The sequence below is a fragment of the Silene latifolia genome, chromosome 6 (assembly GCF_048544455.1).
Source record: "Silene latifolia isolate original U9 population chromosome 6, ASM4854445v1, whole genome shotgun sequence".
Lineage (NCBI taxonomy): Eukaryota > Viridiplantae > Streptophyta > Magnoliopsida > Caryophyllales > Caryophyllaceae > Silene > Silene latifolia.
Genome location: NC_133531.1, coordinates 131,418,088 through 131,437,049, shown reverse-complemented (window position 1 = coordinate 131,437,049; position 18,962 = coordinate 131,418,088). Strand labels below are relative to the sequence as shown.

At 40.0% G+C, this 18,962-nt stretch overlaps 1 non-coding gene across 1 annotated transcript; it reads left to right on the top strand.

Annotated features, from left to right (window-relative positions):
* Positions 1-1,156: 1,156 nt before the first annotated feature.
* LOC141589112 (small nucleolar RNA R71) lies at positions 1,157-1,263 on the top strand. The gene has a single exon (XR_012520064.1). It is a non-coding gene; the product is annotated as a small nucleolar RNA R71 (small nucleolar RNA).
* The last annotated feature ends 17,699 nt before the right edge of the window (positions 1,264-18,962 follow it).

Sequence of the window (18,962 nt, the reverse complement as noted above, 5' to 3'; positions counted from 1 at the left end):
AACGTGATTGATTAATTCCGTAAAAGGAATTGAGACTTCTAAGTTCTTCACAATCTCCATGAACTTTCCAAGTTGATCATCAAATTTGGGCTTGGCTTGACGACTTGGAAAAGGAAGTCTAATCACAATGGGTTCCTTCTCTTTGGCTTTGTCTTCATTTTTCTTTGAACTTTCTTCATTTTATGATTCCCTTTCTTTGGGACCTTGCACCACAACTTCATTCTCACTAGCTTTCACAACTTCTTCCTCAACTTGCTTCTTCGGTGCTTCATATCTTGTACCACTTCTCAAGTGAATGGCACTAACCGTTTCATGTCTAGGGGGATTACCTTGAGGTGGTAATTGCCCCTTTTGTCTTTGTGAGCTTGAAGATGCTAGTTGAGTCAATTGTGTTTCCAACATCTTGGTGTGAGCTAAAATGTTGTTGATGGTGGTGTCTTTTGCTTGGCTATCTTTTTGCATTTGGGTGAAAAATTCTTGTTGATTCTTTTGCATTTGGAGGACCGCTTTTTTGACATCAAAACCTTGGTCATTTTGGTGATTGTATGGATTTTGATTTTGGTAACCTTGGTTTTGATTGAAAAAGGGTCTTTGATTTTGATTTCTCATGGGTGGTGGAGTGTATGTTGCTTGAGGATTTTGAACATTTTGGCTTTTGTATGAGAGATTTGGATGGAACTTGGTGTTTTCATTGTAAAAATTTGAATAAGGGGTACCACTTTTGTAAGCTTGGAAAGCATTAACTTGTTCGGTTGTTCCCCTACACTCACTTGAGTCATGACCCAAGGTTCCACAATTCTCACATATCCCGCTTGGGATTGATGAGGATGCCGTCAAGGCATTGACATGATGCTTTGTTGATTTTGAGTTTTCCTCAAGTCTAGCCATAGCTTGTTCAAACTTCAAGTTGATTGTGTCAATGTGAGCACTAAGTTGAGCACCCAATTGAGTAACGGTGTCCACTTCATACTTTCCTCCTCTAGTAGCCTTGCGAGGCCTACTATATTGCGAATTATGGACCGCCATTTCCTCAATCTTGTTCCATGTTTGATTGTCATCAACTTCGGTGAACATTCCATTTGATCCCATATTGAGGATGTTCCTAGAATCTTCATATAAACCATTCCAAAATTGTTGCACCAAAAACCATTCGCTAAGTCCATGGTGAGGACATGAGCGACAAATACCTTTGAACCGCTCCCAAGCTTCATACAAAGATTCTTCATCCCTTTGCTTAAAACCCGTAATTTGAGCTCTTAGCATATTGGTCTTCTCTGGTGGGTAGAATTTTTGTAGAAAGCTAGAGCTAGCTTCTTCCAAGAATCTATTCCAAGGGTGGCCTTATCAAGGCCCTTCAACCATTGCTTTGCGGTGCCGATTAACGAAAAAGGAAATAAGACCCATCTTATTTGGTCTTGAGTCACGCCCGTTTGAGAGATAGCTTCACAATAATCGCAAAATGTTTCCATATGAGAATGAGGGTCCTCACTAGGCATTCCCCCGAATTGGCTCCTCTCAACTAGTTGGATGAAGGCGGACTTGGCAATAAAGTTTCCGGTAAGATGTTGTGGGGTAGGAGTACCATTTGGTAGATCCTCCTCGGTGGGTATAGAGTGTGACGAGAATTTAGGCATTGTAGGTGGATTTTGTGTGGTATTGTTTAATGGGTTCTCTTCTCCTTCTATTGCGAAAGGATTGACAAACTCACTAGTGGGTTGAACAACTTCACCAACACCTCCCAAATTCCTCCTAACAAGTCTCCTATTATTCGTCAAGGTTCTTTCGATTTCACGGTCAAAAGGTAACAAATCTCTTTGTAACCTTCTAGACATGCAAAATATCAAACAACTTGAAAACCATTAGAACAAACCTTGAGGAGTTTTACTTCCCCAAGGTGAAAAAGACACAACTAAAAACAATAAAAGAAATCTTAAATCAATTAAACACCGTCCCCGACAACGGCGCCATTTTTGATCGGAGCCATTTGGTGTTCACAATTAAGCATATGTGGTCGTTGGTCAATGGTCGATACAAAACACAATTTATACTTCACAAACAACTCTACAATTAGTAAAGAGGCAAGTAAAGGTCGGATCCCAAGGGACGGGTATTGAAATGAAGATTCTATTGTAACTAGTGGTGTCTAGGGGTGTCACAAATTGGGTTGATGTAGAAGGTTACTAAACTAAGATAGCAATGAAAATAAACTAACAAGGTAAATGAAATAAGGGTGTAAACAATTGATTAAAAGCACTAGGGTGTCATGGGTTCATAGGGGAATCATGGGATATGATCATACAAACATGTTCTCAAATTATAAGCAAGCAATTATTGTTGTGATGGATTGAGTTGGGTTATATCTTACAATCCTAGGAAAGTTTGGGTCCCGGAGCCGAATCTCATGGATTGTACAACACCTACAAGTCGACTTAATCTTCCCTACTTAACACATGCATGGTCTAACAAGACTCGAGTTGGGTTATGTCTTACAAGTCAAGTTGAAAGGATAGAAGATGATAGTAAATGCAAGGATTCATAGGCTTAGCATTTCATCAAATATAACATGTGCATGTATTAAGATCAAAACAAGCAAGCAAATAGGATATGAAAGCATATTAATTTAAGCATGAATCATTCCCCATGTTGGTTTCCCCTAATCACCCATTAAACCCTAGCTAAGAGACTACTCACTCATCATCATATTGAACATGCTAGAAAGGTTGTCAATCATACTAACATAATGAAACATGATGAATAAATAAAAGTAATTAGCAATAATTAAAAAGGGATTAAGAGATTATACCTACTAATGATTCCAATAATAAAGCAAGAATAATAGAAGTACTTGAATCCTAGATTGAGAGGTTGTCAATCTCCCAATAATAACCCAAATAATCTTCAATTACCCAAAATAAAGTAAGAACAAGAGAGAGATTAAAGAACTAAAACTTGGATTAAAACTTGATTAATATTTGATTACAATATTGAAGAGAGATTTGATTGATATTAACTACACTAATTATTGATAAGAAGAACATGCTCCTCTAATTAGACTAATGGGGTATTTATAGTGAAAATTAGGGAGGATGCATTAGGGTTAACTAAGGGCTAAACTAGTAATTACACTTTTTAAGTTGAGCAAGGAGCCTCCGGGATTATCCGAGAGAAGGGCTTCTCCATTTCGTAGCTTGAAGAACGAAACTGTGCTGTGCTGTGATCCGTGCGGCTGGGGGTCGGGACGGCCGGATCTGGGATGAACGATCCGAGCGGATCAAGGAACAAGACGCTCGGAATGGGCATGGGGAATCCGAGCGGATTCCTGGTGAGGACGATCGGATTGAGCTGGACGGACGGATTCTCTACAATCAGTTCGGATTGTAGTTCAGCAACTTTCCTTCTTCTTTTTCTTCCCTTTTCTTCATGAATTCCTTGGGGATTTCCTTGGGGACTCAAGGATCCTTTTCTCAACAATGCTCTTCTACTATGCTATGTACAAAGGCCTTCTAGTCTTGTCTCTCCTTGATGCTTGGTCATTGAATATGATCAATTTAGCCTTGTTTTGCCATGAAAATGCAAGATTCTTACTCCTTTCCTACCAAGGGATCAAAATCTCAAAGAATATGCAAAACAAAGAACTAAAGATAAGAAATGACCCAAATAGGCACTAAAAAGCATGGAAACAATGGTAATTCGGGGGCTAAATATGCGCCAATTATGGTCGCATCAACCTCCATGGAAGCCTTTTGATGATCCTTGTGCTTTAGAAGAACGCCTCTTGAGTCGGGTAGCGGTCTTTTGCTGAGTTCTTCCCTATAGGTATGTCATAATCATCATCTGTGTCCTTGTTCTTCATAGTTAGGGTTTACTTGTTAGTAATAGATAATTGTATTGTGGTTATAGGCTTTGCTTGATCGCTGGACATGTTGGTTGTCGGCATGGATTGGTTGCAGTTGCTTAAAGGTAGGTTCGCCTACTCAGTTTCTGTAGATGGTCTAGCGTGTTAGTTGTTGTGTTGTTTTGTGTGTGCTTAGTATCGTAATGGCATGGTGACGATAGTAATTGTATTTTGATTGTGGTTGTGATCGTTGTATAAGGTTCGCGAGGCGTGGCCTCGGCTGAGTGGGGTCACTTGCGGGAGTGAATTCACGCCTTAGTTTCGCCCTCCGTGGAACCCGCCACGGGAGGGGATGTGCACATTAATGGACAGGGTTATCGCTCAGTATGATGAGCGGGGATTTGGTGGGTACGGCTGAGGTCCCCCACTAGCAGGACTGGTCCAGTGGACAGTCAGTGACAGAGGTTGGTTGGATTATCGTGATTGTGTGTGTGAGCCTGCTAGCATCGTATTGTGTTGATAATTGTAGTTGTTATTGTTATGTTGTATCTCAGTACTGACCTTGTGTGGTTGTTTGTTTGTTATGTGTCTGCCGTGATCCCCTATGGTGAGCAGTCAGTCTTAGCAGGTGTTGATATTGTGGATAGCTGGAGTCCGGGCAGGGTTGAGTCCTCACGAGATATGGCGGTCATAACGAATAGTCTTTGAGTTGTACCTTTATATCGTATTTTGGTTTGAATCGCTTGTAATACAATTTAATAGTTCTTTTATCGACATTTGATTATTTCTATCCTTGGGTAACCGAGATTTTAACGCCTTTATATCCTAAGGAAGGCCTAGTTAAGGCTCCTTGGAATATGGGGGTGTTACAGTAGGAGTGTGTTCAATATGTCTTCTGATTTTGTCTTCTCTTGCCTTTATACTCGTTTTCCAAGTCCCCTTTTTCTGCCGTTTAAGGTTTCCTAGTAAATAGGGCTTGTGCCCTATTTACCCGCAGGTGGTTGCCATCCATTTAGCCGTTGCCTTTGACTATTCTGTATATCTTTTCCTTCTGAATTGGTCTTCCCTGTTTTTAGGGAGCATATGTAAACCCACTGGCTGTTGCCTATTCAGTGTTTTCTCGTGCCTGAGTTGTTCTCCTTTCAGGCTGCTGGTTAGTTGTTGCATGCCTTACATCAACTCCTGTTTGGTGCCTATCCATAATTGATAAATGCTTGGTTTCAGGTGTCTTTAGCTTGGAAGTTGGTTTTGGTTATTGCTTGGCCTCTGTCAGGTCAGGCAGGATAATTCTGGGCCCAACAATTGCCCCTTATCTGCTTATTCCATTATTGGGTCTGGCCAGGAATAAGGAGATAAAAATTTGGGCCAGGCAAAGATTTGTGCAGGAATCTTTTATCGGATCAAAATTTGTGTTTGATTCAGCTTCTTATAACGGCTCTTTGTCATAAATAGGGTAGGTTCACAAAACCCTAGGAGAGTCATGATTAAACTCATCCACTTGCTTTCCTAGCCGTTTTTGTTTTGCGGCTATAAATATCTTGCCTTGCCGTATTTTGTCTTCACATTTCAATCTCTAAATTTCTTCTCTCTTTCTAAAATTCCCTCTTTGCAAAAAATCATTTTCCAGGAAAAAATAAGATATGGCTGGTGGTAGGAGAAAGACGGCAGCTTCCAAGGCTTCTGCTGAGGCTGAGAAAGTTCCTGTTGAGGTAGAAATGGTTCTTGCTGAGGTGGAAATGGTTTCTGCTGAGGCTAAAAAAGTTCCAGATATTATTCATGAGGATGATGTGGTGGAAATTGTTGTTGCCCAGAGATTCTATCCATGTCATATAAGGGGGTTGAATATACTTCTGTTAAGGCATTGGCAGCCCCTTTCCATGAAGCCAATCAGCTGAAACCGGCCTTTGAGCATTATATAAAGGGTAGGGGCCTCATTCCCAGTGGGGTTGAAGTTTGGATCCCTGAGGGTGGTCCAGTCAGGGCTAATTGGGGTAGTCCAGGCTGGTTCTATATTTTTGAATGGGCATTCAGGGGTGGAGGTCAGCTTCCCCTTTCTCCTTTTATGAGTGAGGTAATCAGGGCTATCAGGGTTCCCCCGTTTCAACTTATGCCAATGGTCTGGAAGATCGTTTATTTAGTTGAGCATTTGTGTTCTAAGCATAAGTTGGTTTGTACTCTGGGTGACTTCAAGAATGTCTATCACCTGAAGAGTCATTCTATTGGACGGTTCAACCTTCGAGTCAGGTCAAAGATGGCTCACCTGATTACCAACTTTGATTCAGGGGATGACAAAGGATGGGCTCAGACCTATATGTTTATCAAGGCTGATTCAATTGCCCCTGACCTGGACTATTTCAACTATCCAGCTGTTGAAGGAGGTAACCTTCTTTTCTATTATATTTTGGTTTGGCAGTTACATATTTTGGGAAATTTACTTACCTTGCTTTTGTTTCTTGTAGTAAACGACTGGGTGAACAATCCTGATGCTGAGGGGTCGGCTGACCGAATAGCAGCATTCATGGCGTTGCCTGAAGAGCAGAGGGCGTGGCCTGCCTGTCTGGGGCAAGCCTCTATGCCTCGTTTTAAGAAGGCCAAACTGAGTACGTATAAACCAGTAAAGAGTGGTAAGGCTTTAGGAGCTTCTTCGTCAGGGAGTAAGTTTTTTGCTTTCTTTTGCCTTATTGTTTCTTGTGTCGGACATGTGATTATATTGCTGATTTAGGGCCTCGTTGTGCAGCCACCAGGGCTTCTGCCAGGATTGCTAGCTTTGGTTTGTCCTTGGTGAAGGCAGGAGTTTCCCAGATCACAGGGGAGAAGTCTAAGAGTAGTGAGGCCACAGGGAGTGATAGTGTTGTTTAGATTCAGGAGCATGTGCAGGAGTTTCAGTTGGTGTCGCCTGAGAAGGTTGTGGATGAAAGTGATCGTCCTGAGAAGAGGAAAAGAATAGATGAATCTTCAGGAGGGGTTCATGAGGTCATGGGGGTTAGGACTCGGCTGGATGAGGTTCAATTTTCTAAAGAGCAAATCCAGGCCCAAGTTTTTATGGTTGACGATCCTTATCATCAGTATCAGACAGAGGATTCTTCTGCCCGTGCTTTGGCTGCTATGTATCGTACTAGGGACTATGCTGCCAATCTGATCACCATGCTTCAGGAGGTATATATCTTATCTAATAATGTGTGGGTGTTTTTGTGTGTTTATTTGTTTTTGTTTTGTGGCTTATATGGGTGTGTTTTCTTTGTTTAGAATGTGGATGACATGCTGAGGAGCGCCTGTCAATTGGATTCAGTCCACAGCCTGAAAAATACCCTGGAATGGGAGGTGCAGATTTTGAGAAAAGATAGTGCAAAGTTTAAGGCTGAGTTGGAGATGGCTAAGGCTGAGAATCATTCTTTAAAGGAGGATAATGAGGCAGGGAAGGCTCGGTTGGTGGTGGAGTCTTCTAAGCTGAAATCTGCTCAGGATGCTCTGAAAGCTCTTCAGGCCAAGTTTGATATTGTCCAGGAAGAGTTAAAGGTTGAAAAACAGGCCATGCAGGAGAAGTTGAAAGTGAATGAAGAATTGGCTGTGGAGAGGGATCTGGTTCAGGCCAGGTATAAGGACGTTGTACTTTATTTCTTCAGCAGGGGTCGTGTGGATGCCATGAAGGAGCCTGTTGAAGTCAAGCCTTTTTGGAATCCTGACCAGGAGCCGGCTAACCTCAATGCTACTTACCTTGAGCTCTGCAAACTTCATGCTGATGAGGAAGTGGACTCTCCACCATCCAAGGAAAAGGTGGTGATGCTGAACGGGAAGGAGATGAAGATGAAGAAGAGGAGGCTGCTGATGAGGGAATTGGTTCTGCTACAACGTCCAAAGCAGGCTGATTTTTGTTGTTTCGTGGGGTTTTGTTTTGTATATTTTTGGCCTACCCAGGGGGGATGTTCCCTGGACAAACAGTTGGTTTTTAGGTTTGTTTTTTGTTGGTTTTTGAATGTTCTTGGATAAACAGTTGTTTTTCTCACCCTGGAAAGGATATTTTTTCTGGGTAGGTATTTTGTTATGGCATAAATATATCATTTTCTCCCCTTGATTCTCTTGCTTTGTTAGACTGTCTTGATTTATACCTGTAAATAATTCACTTGACATTTTTTGTTAGAATAATGCCTGTCAGGAGGGCTTATGGCCCTCATTCCTGTATTTTGGGAAGTGGTGGCTCTGTTTGCCTGTCAGGAGGGCTTGTTTCTAAAATGAGAGTGGTTGCCAGTCAGGAGGGCTTATGGCCCTCAGCCTGTCAGGAGGGCTTATTTTGACAAGTGGTCTGGTCTATTCCACCATTGTACTTGTCTTTTATGTACTGAGCTCAGTTTTAGTTTTTAGGTCAGGCAGGCAGGTGCCAAATTGTAGAGCATTTCAGGAATGCTTTTCAGGGTAGGTGGAGTGGCCCTTAATCCTGAACATTTGTTTAAGCCTTAAATGCAGCATATAATAAATAAAAAGAGGGCGTGAAACAAGTTTTCAGGATTTGGTAAGAAATGATTTGAATAAAAAGCCTAGGTAGAGCTAAAAGTAACAGACATGTTTCAGGAAATTTAGCACATAGAAGGAAGGCAGATGTCTTATATATTTTTTCTATAAGATTCTATTGGCACATATATGGAGTGGATAGTTTTACCTGCTTCTTGATTAAACATGAAATAACTTTATGTGGGAAATGTTCCAGGATCTGGGGATCATTTCTCCCTCCAAAGTTAGTAGCTTCTAAGCTCCTTGTCCTATTATTGAATCAATGAGATATGGTCCTTCCAATGTGGGAGCTAGTTTGCCTGCGTTTTTCTCTCTAGTGTTGGGGAAGACTTTTCTTTGGACCAGGTCTCCTTCCTTAAATATTCTGATGTTGACATTCTTGTTGTAACTTCTGGCTACTGCCTGTTGGTAGGAGGCTATCCTGATTTTGGCTGCATCCCTTAGTTCTTCAGTTAAGAGCAGGTTATCTTGCAATAGGGGTCTGTTCTCCTCTATGGTACTCAGGCTGCTTCTGGTGGTTGGCACATGAATTTCTGCTGGGATAACTGCTTCACAGCCATAGACTAGGGAATATGGTGTCTGGTCTGTGGCTGTTTTGGGTGTAGTCCTGTCAGCCCACAGGACTAAGAGGAGCTCTTCTGCCCATCTTCTTTTTCTCCTTTTTAGCTTCTTCTTTAGGCAGCTGATTACTACTTTGTTGCTTGATTCTGCCTGACCGTTGGCTTTTGGGTAGCCTGGTGTGGATGTGACTAGGTTGATATTCCATTGTGCACAGAAGTTTGCTGTTCTCTTTCCCACAAATTATGTACCGTTGTCACAGACTATTTCTGAAGGTATTCCATATCTGCATATGATATTCTGTTTGATGAATGATACGACATCCTTATCTTTGACTTGCCTGTAGGAATCTGCTTCTATCCACTTGGAAAAGTAGTCAGTCATTGCTAGCATGAAAACTTTTTGTCCAGGCACTTGAGGTAATTTGCCTACTATGTCCATGCCCCATTTCATGAATGGCCAGGGGGCTGAGATGGAATGTAGTAGCTCTGATGGTTGGTGGATATAAGGGGAGTGGATTTGGCAGGCCTCATATTTGGAGCTGTATGCTATGTAGTCAGCTCTCAGGGTTGGCCAAAAATAGCCTGTCCTGAGAACTTTACTTGCCAGGCTTCTGCCACCTTTATGATTTCCACAGTATCCATCATGCATATCTTCTATGACTTGTTTGGCTTCATTTGGTTCCAGGCAACATAGGTAAGGTCCAGCCTGAGACTTTTTAAACAACGTGTTATTGATAATGGTATAAGTAGAGGCTTTGATTTTCAGGGCCCTTGCTTCGTTTTTATCTTTAGGGAGTATCCCGTGTAAGAACCAATCATAGTAGGGTTTGGTCCAAGAGGTTGTATCCTCCTGAATGGGACAAATTTGATCAGGCCTTTCTATGGTTGGTTCCAACAGGTGGATGATGGGTATTTTATCAAACACAACAGGGCTGAAATTTGATCCCAGGCTGGCTAGGGCATTAGCCTGGGCATTTAAGTCCCTTGGTATTTGGTCAATGTTAAAGGTTCTGAATTTTTTGCAAAGGTTTTTGACATATTCTAAATAAAGCATCATTTTTGAATCTTTTGCTGCATATATTCCTTTGACTTGGTTGGAAATTAAGAGAGAGTCAGTTTTTACCTTGAGGTTAGCTACACCGAGTTCTATACATACCTTTAGTCCAGCAATCAGGGCTTCATACTCAGCTTCATTATTTGTGGCTTTGAATTCACAACTAATAGCCTGTGCAATTAGGTCTCCCTGTGGTGATTTTAGGACTAGTCCTAGGCCAATGCCTTTCATATTTGTTGCCCCATCTACGTGTAGGGTCCATTGCTGGTCTGTGTTATGGGTGTCAAGGTGATTGACCTCTTTTATGAGGTCTGGTTCTAGGGTAGGACTGAATTCAGCCACGAAGTCCGCTAATGCCTGAGACTTAATTGATGTCCAGGGTTCAAAGGTTATGTCATAGGTGCTAATTTGTACTGACCATTTTGCCATTCTGCCTGATAACTCAGGCTTTCTCAAGACATATTTGATTGGCAGGTTGGTTCTTACAATAATTGGGTGGCTTTCAAAATAAGGTCGAAGTTTGGTGCAAGACATAACTAAAGCAAGTACAAATTTTTCAAGTAAGCCATACATGGTTTCTGCATCTAGGAGACTCTTACTTACATAGTAGACTGGATGCTGTTGGCCGTCAATTTCTTTAGTCAGGACCCCACTTACTGCTGTCTCCGTGACAGATAGGTAGACCGTCAGGGGTTCTCCTTTGTCTGGTTTGGCAAGTAGTAAAGGTGTGGTTAGGTATGTTTTGAGATCTTGGAAGGCTGTCTCATGTTCAGGCAACCATTTGAATGTCTTGTTTTTCCTGAGTAGGTCATAGAATGCCTTGCACCTTTCTGATGATCTGGATATGAATCTATTCAGGGCTGCAACTCATCCTGTCCGCTTTTGAATGTCTTTGACTGACTTGGGGGATTCCAGTTCCAGTATGGCTTTTATTTGTTATGGGTTGGCTTGTATTCCTCTTTTGGTCACCATGTAACCTAGGAACTTGCCTGAAGAGACTCCAAAGTGGCATTTGGAAGGGTTAAGCTTCATGTTAAATTCTTCCAGGATCCTGAAAGCTGTTTCCAAGTCCCTGACATGGTCCTCAGCCTTTTTTGATTTGACTACCATGTCATCAATGTAGACTTCCATTGTGTTCCCTATTTGGTCCTTGAACATTGTATTGACCAGGCGTTGATATGTTGCCCCTGCATTTTTCAGGCCAAAGGGCATTGCTGTGTAGCAGTATATGCCTCTTTCCGTGATGAATGCAGTATGTTCCTGGTCAGATGGGTGCATCTTAATTTGGTTGAATCCACTTGAGGCATCCATGAATGTTAGGAGTACATGCCCTGCTGTAGCATCCACCATTGCGTCTATGTGTGGGAGTGGAAATGGATCTTTTGGGCAGGCTTTATTGAGGTCTGTGTAATCTACACAAACTCTCCACTTGCCATTCTTCTTTTGTACTACCACTACATTGGCTAGCCAGTCAGGGTACATGACTTCCCTTATCATCCTCATATCCAATAGTTTGTCCACTTCTTCATTAATAATAGCATTTCGTTCAGTGGCAAATTTTCTTCTTTTCTGCTAGACAGGCTTATAAGACTCGTCTATATTTAGTTTGTGTGTAATAATGCTGGCATCTATACTAGTTATATCAAAATGTGACCAGGCAAAACATGAAGATTTGCTTTTGAGAAAAATTACTAATTCTGGCCTGATGTTGTCAGGGACATCAGATCCTATCAGTACATGCCTGTCAGGGTACTCGGGGTCTAAAATTACTTGATCTGTTTCCATTTTGGTTTCTGCCATATGAGTTGTCCTGACAGGGTACTGTAATTGCTAGGCGAGAGACTTACCTGGCTTGGAAGGCTTCAGTGACTCAGTATAGCATTCCTGGGCAGTTTTTTGTTCACCTTTTATGGTTGCTACTCCCCATTCGGTTGGTATCTTGATGCACTGGTGATAGGTGGAGGGTATGGCCCTTACGTCGTGGATCTATGGTCTTCCTAGTATGGTGTTGTAGGATGACAGGCAGACCAGGACTCCAAATCTTTCATATGAGGATACTCCTTCCACATATGTGGGCAGGTGCATTTCTCCCAGTGTGTTCCTTGTTTCTCCATTGAATCCTACCAGGACATTTGACTTCTTTATGATTTGGCTTTCATCAATCTTCATTGATTTAAGGACATCAAGCATGATCAGGTTCACTGTACTGCCTCCATCTACAAGGATTCTCATGACACGTGCAGTTCCTATTTGCATGGTGATGACCAGGCTGTCGTGGTGGATGTCTGGAATACCCTGCATATCAGTGTCGTCAAAAGTAATTTGGGGTAAATTGCTAGGTTTAAAAGGAGATTGCATTTTTTACTCCCTGGCAATTTTCTTTGCAGCTGAACTGGTCAGGCCACAAATTTTTGATCCTCCATTGATGAATTTGACTTCATAGATGGGTGGTGCAGGGGGTAAGTCACGTTGTTGCCTTTCAGTGTTATTTCTTGTTCCATCATCTTCCCTGCTCTTTGTTGGCATCAGGTCTTTCAAATATCCTTTCTTTAGCAGGTAAGCCACTTGTCTGCGTAGTCCCATGCATTCTTCTATTGTGTGCCCTATATCCATGTGAAATTCACACCACTTGGTGGTATCCTTCTTTGGGTTGGGGTTGTCTGACTTCTTTGGCCACTTGACAATGTGTCCCATATGGTCAAGTCTCTTGATCAGTCCTGCAATGTAACAGAGAAGTTATATTCTTGGATAGGAGGATAAGTATAGGAGTTACCTCGTTGTTCATGTGTATAGTTGACTTCTGATCTATCAGGTCTTGTGTAAGGAGATGGCCTGGAACTGCTTCCTCTATGGTTAGAACTTTTTCTGTTGACTTTGTCATATCTTGAGTTACTGTCAGCATTGTCTGCCTTGTAGCCTTTGTCTTCTTCCAGCCTGATATAGCCTATGGCTAATGCCTGGACATCTTCAAAGGTATGACATGGCTTCATGGTCATTGCATCATAGAAGTCACTGTCCGGGGGTAACCCTTGCCTGAAAGCTTCCACGGCTGTTCCAACATCATATCTGGGGATTGAAACCTTTTCCTTCTTGAATCTTGTCATGTAGGATCTGATTGATTCTCTAGGTTTTTGTTTAATTCTGTATAGGTCGCTGCATCTCTTTTCTAGTTCTCTGATGCTGGCATACTGATGATTGAAAGAGTTGACCAGGTCAGCAAAGGACTTGATGCTTCCATTTGGCAGGTTTATGTACCATTGCAGGGCAGGTCCGTTCAGGGTTGTTCCAAATCCTTTACACATGCAGACTTGGCGTAGTTCACTGGGAATTGATGCTGCCAGCATTCTTTGCTTTTAGTAGGCAACATGATTTTGTGGATATGTGGTCCCATCATAGATTCTCATTGAGGGAACCACAAATTTCTTTGGCAGGTCTATTTTTGCTATTTCATCCACAAAGGGTGAATCAGCATAACTCTCTAGATTTGTTTCTTCAATTGGGGTAGGAACTCCTGGAATCTTCTCAAATCGTTCATGGAGTTTTTGGATTTCTTGGAGCATAGCCATCATGATGGCTGTGTTGGTCTGATCTGGTGAGGTTTCTTTATTTTGGAATTCCTCTGAGTCTGTCTCTTCTCCTGTTTTGGACTTTGGTGGAGTAGGAGTGCCAAGATTAGAGAAATCAATGTTCCTAATGATTGAGGAGAATGGTGTGCCAGGCTGAACTTTCAATTTTGATCCTGAAGCTTTTTCTCCCAGCTTTAGTTTTAGGCTGGATTCTGATTCTTTCAATTTTGCAACTTCTGCTTCAGCCTGGGTCACTTTTTGTTTCAACTGTTCCATTTCCAACAATTATTGTTTGGCGGCAGCCAATTGTTGCTCAATGCTATCTCCTGCCATTTCTCAAGTTTTTAGTGGTGTTTAGTTATGGGTTTTGATTATTTTTGAGCTAGATGCCCCACGATGGGCGCCAATTATTTTGGCAGGGATTTTACTGAATAAGAACTTCCTGCCAGGGGTTTATGTGTATGGTGATCTAACTCAAACAACTCGCCTGACTAGTATTGTTAAATAAAAGAATGAATAATAAATAAAGACACAAAGATTGTATACGTGGAAAAACCCTGGGAATAAGGGAAAAAACCACGGGCACCAAGCCAGGAGTGATTGTTACTATGATCTTTGACAGCCTGACAGAGTATTGGTATATCAGGCGTGACAGGCTAAATTATATTTATTAAGAATACAAGAATGTAAGTGAGAGTAGGAGTGTGTTCAATATGTCTTCTGATTTTGTCTTCTCTTGCCTTTATACTCGTTTTCCAAGTCCCCTTTTCTGCCGTTTAGGGTTTCCTAGTAAATAGGGCTTGTGCCCTATTTACCCGGAGGTGGTTGCCATCCATTTAGCCGTTGCCTTTGACTATTCTTTATATCTTTTCCTTCTGAATTGGTCTTCCTTGTTTGTAGGGAGCATATGTAAACCCACTGGTTGTTGCCTGTTCAACATTTTCTCGTGCCTGACTTGGTCTCCTTTCAGGCTGCTGGTTAGCTGTTGCCTGCCTTACATCAACTCCTGTTTGGTGCCTATCCATAATTGATAAATGCTTGGTTTCAGGAGTCTTTAGCTTGGAACTTGGTTTTGGTTATTGCTTGGCCTCTGTCAGGTCAGGCAGGATAATTCTAGGCCCAACATTAATCTTTATCTTTATGCTTTTATATTACCATGCATGTTACATAGATCACTAAAACAACATATTATGAGATAATTTGTTTTTAATTAAAGAGTCTAATTAGGATCTATGATCTTTCAAGTAGTATCAGAGCTAGGCTTATAATTTGCATGTTGATTTTAAGCATATTAATAAATTATGAGATAATTTATAAAACTAAAAAATTATGCTAGAAGAGTTTTTAGCACGAAAATTTTTGGGCATGCATATCTACTGATCTCAAAAGGTTTGTGGTAAAATTTGGTGATTCGTAAAGTTATTTTGCTATTTTTGATGATTTTTTGTAGAAAATCGAGTAAAAAATGCCGTATTTTGGTTAAGAGTTAACTAAAAATAGTTAAAAGTTGATTCGGGTCATGAAATTATTATGGTGTTTCATTCATAGTTTCTGCAGATTGTATGTAAAATTTCGAAGGTTGGTTTGAAGTTTTGCATGTTTATTGATTTTATGAGATAAAAGTCGATAAAAGTGAATTTAATTAATCCTATATTTTAAACATTTGTTCCTGCCATTTATAAATTTATGTTTAAAAATATATTTTAAAAGTTAAAAGTAAAATTTAAAATGTGATTTCACCTTGTTTTGATGTTTATTGGTTTTAGTGCTTAAAAACTTATAAATATCAATCTTTTTCTTCATAAAATTTATCCGAAATTTTTGGGCATTTTTTTATGTCTTTTTGGTGTTCTTGGGAGTGTTCCAGAATACTCAAAAATTTTATTTTCATTTTTTGGGTAATCTTTCAATTATTTTGATTTATTACTTAAAAGTTATAATTTTACCGATTAAATTAGTAAATATTACCAAACCAAACTAATTATTCATCATCAAATTAGTGAGGACTAATTTTTGAGGTTCAAAATAGTTTGGACTTTGGACAATTATTTTGGACTTAAATGAGATTTAAGAGTTGATTATTGATTTTTACAAGTTAAAAATCGATTAAATCCATAAAACCGAGATGGATACAAACGATTGTTAGATAAGGCGATTTTGGCATCATTTTACAGCATTTTAAGCATATTTATTTAAGTTGAATGAATGATTGTCATTTATTTAAAGTATTTATATTGTTGTACCTAGTATGGCCTAGTTTATTTTAATCGTTATTACCCGAAATGAATGGGAATAGCGATTTGTTTGTAATTTAAATACGATCTCGTATCGTCGTTTTGTAATTAATTAATAGTTTTATTCATTTTATTAATTAATGTATAATATGAATAACTATGTAATTTAATTTTAATAGTTATTATTTCCGGCGTTTCCAAAAGACATATTTACATCGAGACAGAGTCTATTTTTGGAAAGGTGTTCCAAATCCCACTAGAAGAAGCACCTTTGGAATATGTTCCTATGAAGAGGCAAGGGACCAAGGAGTTGGTTTCCGAAATGATATAAACTAGTTTTTATAAACTAGGAGGCCATATTAGGATTTATTCATATGCTTGCTTGCTTTTATTTTTCGCGCATGCCAAAATCACCATTCACATGCATTTTATTTTCGCGGTTGTCAATTCATGTCATTTACATCCACAACCTTAATTCACTTATAGGGAATTTATGACTAAATTGACAAGATCTCTCACATTACTAAAATTTAGATATGCCTTACCAATTAGTAACACCTATGAATCCCTTGTTCATTAGAGCCATGCTCGCCCAAGCGGGGTGTTCTCCTTACCTTGGGTAAGTAGGGTGGTAAACGGTTATTGATACGGTCGTTATGTACCAAAAATAAATACCTATTACTACCAACATAAGTCAGCGGCAAGTAGGGTCGATCTCCACAAGGAGATGGGAAAATGTCTGCTAAACTAAGTCCGTCTGAGTCACAGTTTCTTGGAGGGATTTAATTGATTCTTCTAATCTAAGGAGATCAAAGAAGAGAAATAGAGGAAGAGAATTAAAGGAGAGAATTGATAGCAATTAAGCAAAGAGAAAGTAGCTAAGACAGTCGGTTCACCATGATCCTAGGGAATCGTAATCTAAGGTCTCAGGTCAATGCAAATTCGATCTACAGGGTAATGAATATCTCCTTCCGGTCTCAATTCACCCTAAAACGCTATTAGCTTAGCTTCCGCCCTCACTAGATTGCCCTAATGTTTGCTACAGGTCTTACCTTTTTCAATCTTTCGATCTAGGTCAAGGTGTACCGTGATTTATTATCTATTTGCGTCGACTCAAATAGACAAGAACAATTATATGTAGTGATTAACAACATAGATCACATTCACATCAATTATAATCACCTAATTCACAATTTCCCTAAAATCATGGATCCCCTATGTCTTAGAAAGGGAGAATTAGCTATGCATAATCATTGAACAAGCAAAAAAATACATAAACTGCAGAAATTCAACATAATAAAGGATAAAGAGAAATTAACAACAATAATGTAGATTAAAGATAGGAAAACAATAGAACGAAAAAAATAGAATAAGATTAAGAATAAAGAGTAGAAATAAGAGTACCGATTATAATGAGAAAATCCAAAAGTTAGGGTTCAAGAGTAAAGGTTTCTAAGAGAGTAAGAGAGAAAAAGTCGAAGGAAGGGAAGAGAGAGAGCTCATTATGATTGCCGTCATAACTTTATATTCTAAAATTACAAAAGCCAATCTCGAAAATAGCTCAAAGCCCGTACAAAACATATAATCCCTCGATCGAGTGAAATGAAATAACTCGATCGAGGAGAAAGCTTGAAATTCCTTTCGATCGAGTGAAGATGGAGTTCGATCGAACAGTTCAAAGGGCAGATATCTCGATCGAGTAAAGGTGTAGCTCGATCGAGTGGTTCTTGATGGATAAAGCATTCGACCGACCATAATGAGTAGGAAAACTGGTTGATCGAGCTATATAAGCACGGTTGGACTCTTGGGCACCTTTCGAGGCCACTTCACGCATATCTAAGTAACAGATTCTGGCTCCGATTCCTTGTTCTCAAAAATGCATGAAACTATGACAGGTTTAGGCTTGATTTCGCTCCTTTCTGGTTCATTCCTGCAATTAAGACAAGAGAAACCAAAACAGACAACTCGGGGGCATTTGTAGCTAGATGCCACATAAATAACCAATAAATGCATGTAAAAATGAGGTAAAAACCTTATATAAAATACATGCATCAAATCTCCCCAAACCAAATCTTTGCTTGTCCCCAAGCAAACTATGAATGCAACTAAAGACAACTATGGAACGGGACCAACTCATCGGCTACAAACCATCCACCCAAACCAGCTTAATGTAATAACTAATAAAGCAGCGACGAGCAAGTGCAAACGAGTTAAATCAATGTCTCAAACTACTGAACTGTTGACCTTGCAAGACTCATAGATGTCGGACTCTCACGGGTCGCTTATCACACAAATAAAGCACTAGGTGAATATATAAGCAAGAGATAGAAAGAAGTATAAACACTCACCTAAGTCGACCTATAAGAACATGCACGCAGTATAACATGAATAAAGTCTCTACAACCGTACATACGCATTCCAACCAACTAATGACCAAGACACGGGCCGAGGACTTAAATTGGGTAAGTGAGGTAATGAGTAAGAATGGGCTAAAAATAATTTGGAGATGCGGAGTTAATGGCCATGCTAGCAATAACGAATCGCAAAATTATAGATTGTAGGTATATGGGACAAAGTGGGCAATTTGGCTATGTGAAGCTTATCGGTAGAATGAAATAAAGAGAATCGCCTCTCCTAACATGTGTCACCAACCACAGACCGAATGCATACAGGTACCAAATAGACTGAACTCATGCTTATGCATTTTGATGTTACATGCCTTATAGAGAGTACTACTCACATCCTATCTGAAACTGGTCATGAATGTCACCAGTTATCAAGCTCTTAACCTTAGAATGTAAATGTATCTTGCCAACATAAGAGCCAAGTCTATTCGTTCAGATAAGTTCTCAACAAAAACTCGTAGATTATGCACATTACCATGCAACCAGAATGTCAAGAGTATGCAAGGTAAGGGTAAAAAGACCCAAAGTAGCGTCAAAGTTCAACGTTCTGACTCAAACTAAATGCAGAAATAGACGTGAAAAAGTTTTTAATTTTATGCAATTTTTGAATTAAAAACAACAGTGCATGCGAAAATAAATAAACATGCAAACTGAATTAAATGCAATAAATAAACATGCAGACACAGATATGGATGCATATCTCCCCAAAACAAACCGTACAATGCCCTCATTGTATCATAAACAGAGAAAGAAAGGCAAATGGAAGAGAAAAAGAGAACGGGAGTCGAAAAACTCACAAGAT